At 44.1% G+C, this 6,000-nt stretch overlaps 1 pseudogene; it reads right to left on the bottom strand.

Moving 5' to 3' along the window:
* Positions 1 to 203: 203 nt before the first annotated feature.
* Positions 204 to 887, bottom strand: LOC113036191 (ras-related protein Rab-11B pseudogene; annotated as a pseudogene).
* Positions 888 to 6,000: the final 5,113 nt, after the last annotated feature.

Genomic DNA, 6,000 nt, shown 5'->3' with positions numbered 1-6,000 from the left:
TGTCTGTGTGTGTGTGTTGTTGGTAGTGTGTGTGGCTGAGCTGGAAAGCTGCAGCCGTGAGGTGTGTGTTCAGTGCAAAATAATGACTATGCTGAAAAACATGCAAACATCGTTGGGTCTATTGTTACAGGTTTCACATTTTGATTACTGAAACATGATTCTATGTATTCAGACTCACGTGACTCTGGGAAAGGAGGTCGGGGTCACAGGCTTTGGCAGTAGAGGAGTTTGTTGCCCCTCTGCCCATCCAGTGTTGGGGACACTTATGTCCACTACATTGTTGCCTGGGGAATCTTTGTGTGCAGATCTGTCTGATATTTGCTTCTGAGATATGATACGGTAGGTTTCTGTGAGAATGCTCTTGAATGCTTCTTCTTCGTTAGTGGAGTCCGAGGCTGAAGTTTCAATAAATGAAAGACTGTTCTTTTCTGCAGATGCTCGGGCCTCGTCAGTGGGCACGGCCCTGAGATGTCGAAGGTCGCTCTTGTTTCCAACCAGCATGATGACGATGTTGTTGTCAGCGTGGTCCCTCAGGTCCTTCAACCAGCGGTCCACATCCTCGTATGTCAGGTGCTTTGCAATATCGTAAACTAGGAGAGCCCCGACTGCACCCCGATAATACGCTGAGGTGATGGCTCTGCAGCACTCCTGCCCAGCTGTGTCCCAGATTTGAACTTTTATCGTCTTGCCATCCACCTGAATGCTGTGGGTTGCGAACTCCACCCCGATGGTGCTCTTGCTCTCCGAGTTGAACTCATTTCTTGTGAAACGCGACAGCAGATCACTCTTCCCCACTCCAGAGTCTCCAATGAGTACAACTTTGAACAAGTAGTAGTATTCATCATCTGGAGCTCCCATTTTAGAAAACTTTAACACAAACAACAACAATAAGAACAACAAGCTTCTCCACCAGCAGTAACAAGCAGCAGGCACCGCCTTCCAAGTGCTGAATTACCAGAAGATGGAGCATCTTTATTTGTGGGATTTTTGTTCTTATCAATATGAATATGATGCCCTGAGAGAAGCAGCAGACATAGTTCGTGGGTGTTTTCACTGACAGTTGTGATTCCTGTGGCAGTTACCTTTTGATGATATGCTTTAGTTTTGATTTAATTAGGTGTGCTGTCAGAATAGATCATTGTAATGGTGTTCTTTTAATTTGAGGCATATTTAGCATTTTCCTTGATAAGTAAAAGAAAGATTCCTCATTGACCTGCTGGGTTGTGTTGTGTGCAACCTGATTCAGGTTTGTAGGTCTGAATTGCAAACTCTATTTACTGTGCTGGAATCTAAAAATCAGAAGAGTCTAGCTCAAGATCTTCGAGACTCCTACATCTGGTATGGCCACACTCCTGAAAGCAGCTCTGAATAATCAGGATCGTTGCTTTTCCTCAGTCGTGGTTTCTTAGCAGCTATTTGACCATAAAGTATCAGACACACAGACTGATACTGGAGCTCTGTGCGTCATCTATCTGGGCTCTGATCTGAGCTGCTGTTAACGATTTCTGAGGCTGGTGACTCGGATGAATGTATCCTCAGCAGCAGAGGGACTCTTGGTCTTCCTTTCCTGGGGCGTCCTCATGTGAGCCAGTTTCATCGTAGGGCTTGATGGTTTTTCTGACTGCCATAATATGAACCAATGATATAATTCCAGCAGTTGTCAAACAGGGCTGTCAGCTGTGAACCAACCTGACTTCTACACAACACAACTGACGGTCCCAACCTCATTTAGAAGGCAAGAAACTCCACCAATGAACCCTGGCAGGCACACCTGTGAGGTGAAACCATCTCAGGTGACTACATCACTGAAAGAAAGTCGAGGGTTTGCAGCGCTGTCAACAAAGAAAAGGTGCCATACTTTGAGGAATCTAAAATACAAAACATATTTAGAGTTATTTATCATTTTTTTCTTTGCTACATAAGTCCATTGTAAACATCACGCGGCAGACCCGACTACATGTTTATACTGTTCAGCGTCTTTATTAAGTCCTTTCCTCACGGTTGCTGTTCACACTGTCATGGCTGCACCAGTACACACCAACAACATCATCATAGTCCGGACTTAGTTCGCTCTTATAGGCAGGCGGGGCTCAGGTGTGTCAGCCTCCCTGCAGATACAAATGAAATTTGACTTTACTTCTGATTTGAGGCTCTATTTTTCACAGGAGCTTCAGTATCCAGAGTGTGTTCTTGCAAGACTTCTGACCTCGTCAGCCATCATTGAGAGTGTGCACTGTTTGTACTCAGTCCTGGAGCTGTTAGTAAGAAACAGACATGGTGACTCAGTCTGAGCATGTTGCTTCAGGTGCACCTTTCACCAGTTGTGTATCTCACCTTATGCAAGAATAACAGTTTATCCTATAAAGTTACACCATGCAACAGTTTGCAGCTAACTGAGCTTATATTGGTATTGGTATTATATTGTGATGTGAGTACAAGTGTGTGTGTGTGTCCGTCCTCTGCTACTCATCCAGCGTATGTGTGTTATATTCTGCCCTAAAAATGTAGAAAAAAAGCTGTGTACTCCAGCGGTCCCCAAGCCCCGGGCCACAGACCGGTACCGGTCCGTGAGTAGTTTGGTACCAGGCCACGAGAGTCGAGGCTCGGGTGTGAAACCGATGATTTTCAGGGTTTTTAATCGTTAACACCTTAAAGGCCGGTCTGTGAAAATATTGTAAGGCGTTAGCTGGTCCGTGGTGCAAAAAAGGTTGAGGACCTCTGCTGTAAAAGCTCTATACTTCTGCAATCAAGTTCATAACCCCAGAAAGAACAGCCCAGCTCCGGCGTGTACATATGTGCCTTACTGTGATACACAAATAATGAAAATGAATTATGTTTAACCACCTATTTCTAAAACTCTCCCACTGCCTGTTTTAAACAAGCCAAATAAACTGAATTGACATTTTATACCCAAATGTGAGCCGGCACACTGGACTTGTTTAAGAAAGCAGTTTAGCATGTAAATAACTGTAATTTGACTTCTTAATGACAGCTTTATTATTTTGTCAGCTTTTTTTTTTTGTAAAAGTGTATAATTACCATAATTGCTTTTTAGCACTGAAGCAACACAAAGACCATCTTGATCCACGCTGGCAGATTAACCATTACAGGAATATAAGACATGACAGTGGTTATTACCAACACTGTTAATTTAGGGCGGCTAATCATTGGCTAATAAATTAGTTTATTATGGTTGGAATAAGATGAGATAACCTTTGTTAGTCCCACGCGTGGGAAATTAGTTTTGTTACAGCAGTGGAGAGTGCAAAGTTGCAGAGAAAAACACTGGAATAAGATATCAATAAGATACTGTACACAATAGAATAAAATAAAATACTGTATACAATCAAATAAAATGGAATACAAATGCTATATACAATATGAGTATAATACAATGGTGCCAGGAAAGAGTATTGCACTTAGTCTTATTGCACATGTGTGGATGTGTTTGATCAGTTGGAGGCTTTGTTGTGGAGTCTGACAGCAGTGGGGAGGAAAGACCTGTGAAATCTCTCCGTCCCACACCGTGGGTGCTGCAGCCACTGAAGGAGCTGCTCAGTGCTGTCACAGTCTGCTGCATGGGCTGGGAGACGTTGTCCAACAGGGATGACAGCTTAGCCACCATTCTCCTGTCACTCACCACCTCCACTGGGTCCAGAGGGCATCCTAGAACAGAGCTGGGCCTGCAGATCAGCCTGTTCAGTCTCTTCCTGTCCCCAGCAGAGATGCTGCCGCCCCAGCAGCACCAGCATAGGACTCACATATCACCCATGCATGAAGCCTACGCTCTCAAGCGTGCAGCAGGGTTACGGTTTGAGTGTTTGAGTCTGAACTAACGATATGAGTGACTCCTTGTTCTGAGGTTACTCTATTTAAACTTATCAGAGTGATGAATGATGCTAATCTACAAAATAAAAATGCCTTCAGTATACGTGGCCACATGTCGCACATTCTTACTAACATATTATGATTAAAACTAATTTCCTCCATGTTCATATGCAGGTTCTGCCATCCTAAACTTGGCCAGATGTGCTGGCTGACAACAGGACTGCTGGAAAATGTCAGAGGTGTCGTAGGCGCTTTACTGTCACCGCTGTCAGGTCGGCTTTTCCACGATTTCCCTGAAATGCGATGGAAAGACTCTGTCATGACCGAATGGAAAAAAGTGCTGAGACCCTTTTCTGATGGTTGGTTGGTGGGTTGGACATCGCTGCATCGCTTCAGAAATCCCTCATGTGCTCCAAAAACTGGTCCTAATTGTCTGATATAAATTTCACCCTTCATCTCAAAATGAAACAGAGTTGTCGCAGACAATGGCTAATGAGGAAAAAGTGAAAGTGTGCGTTTAAAGCCTGCAGCACGTGCCCCGTGTCGCAAATCTGTCATCTTAAGAGCCTCTTTGCAACACGTACATGAGGAGGTGGAAACACAGCTCGGGTCGCAGAACGTGGCTGAAATGATGAGAGTGTAAAAAAATCCCAGGCCCTGGCTTTCTCATACGAGCTCGCGCTGAACACACTGTCCAGGCAGCACCTTCTAGATCTCTGGGAAGATTATTTAAGAAGATGAGAGCGCTGTTTGACGTCAGGCTTCCTGTGAAGTAGAGATAGTGTCCTTAGTAACGCCTGAAAACAATGCATCACAAATGTAACTCTGACAGCAGCCGGGAGTCTCATCCCAGCATTGTTACAGGAATAACACATACTTGGAAATGACTTTGAATAGCTCGGCTGTGAATCATCAACACACACACACACCAAGTGTAACCTCTGCTGCTGATCTTTCTAATACACTCCAGCCTACTGACATAATCTCCTCTGGATTTGGTGGATGTGATGCAACTTAATAAAAGTCTGATTTCATGATTAACTCATTTGATCAACAAAACAACAGAATGTCACAAATACCAAACGCAGTACATCTGTCTCATTGACCCTTTTCCCAAAACTTGAACACATTTTTCTTCAGAAACAACCGTGGCAGCATTTTCTCATACAGCGCCCTGTTTACCAGCTGTCAGTTGTATCTGGGCACATTATGTGAATACTGAGCTGCAGGTAAACGGAGTCCATTTTTAAGTGCCTACCACTTTAGTTTGCTATCTAGCTTAAACTGCACCATAAGTGTTGCTCAGACTATCAGAGAGTGTGAAACTCGAGAGGGCAACATGATGCAAAATGAGCAGATGTGTGAGTGAAAGGTTTTAAATGTGAACACATTCATGGTCGATATGTTTGTGCTCCTGGTTTAGTCTGACACCCTGTGCCTATAATGTTAAAGGCAAACATGCTGTTACAAATAACAACAGCCTCAGTCATACACACTTATCGAAATCAGCCGCACAGCGGTGTGCTGATTGTAGCTGTTCCCGTACAGCAAGCAGGCCTTGGGTTTAAATCCACCCTCTGAGTCTGCATGTTTCTCTGGACACTGGGGCTTCTGTGGGCTTACGGTTATAATAGTTATGATAATGGGTGTGAACGGACTTCTATCCTATTTGTCTATCCCCAACCAATCACAGTAGATGGCCCCGCCCCTCCCTCAGCCTGGTTTTGCCGGAGGTTTCTTCCTGTTAAAAGGGAGTTTTTCCTTCCCACTGTCACCAAAGAGCTGCTCATAGGGGGTCATGTGATTGTTGGCTTTTTCTCTGTATGTGTTATTGTAGGATCTACTTACAGTGAAAAGTGCCTTGAGGTGACTGTTGTTGTGATTTTGCGCTGAACTGAATTGGTCATGTGTCTCTTGAGGTAAACTTTCTTTACCTCACAGCAAAGCACGGTATGTGTCCAATAGTTCAATGAAATTCCTCCAAAAGCCACCAAAACTACAAACACAGCAGCTCAAACTCTGAGGCAGACACAGCTTCTATTTGCAGGTCTAGTAACGTGTTAATGCTTTGTTAAAGTGGCCAGAGTTGCCACTTAGTTAGAACTCGATTAACACAATACAATAAAGTCAGATATAAAATCTCCCTGTAGCCATCCAGGCGCTCGGTATGCT

This window comes from Astatotilapia calliptera, chromosome 14 (assembly GCF_964374335.1).
Source record: "Astatotilapia calliptera chromosome 14, fAstCal68.1, whole genome shotgun sequence".
Lineage (NCBI taxonomy): Eukaryota > Metazoa > Chordata > Actinopteri > Cichliformes > Cichlidae > Astatotilapia > Astatotilapia calliptera.
Note: the sequence above shows the minus strand (reverse complement) of the source record. Positions and strands in the feature narration are given on the sequence as shown.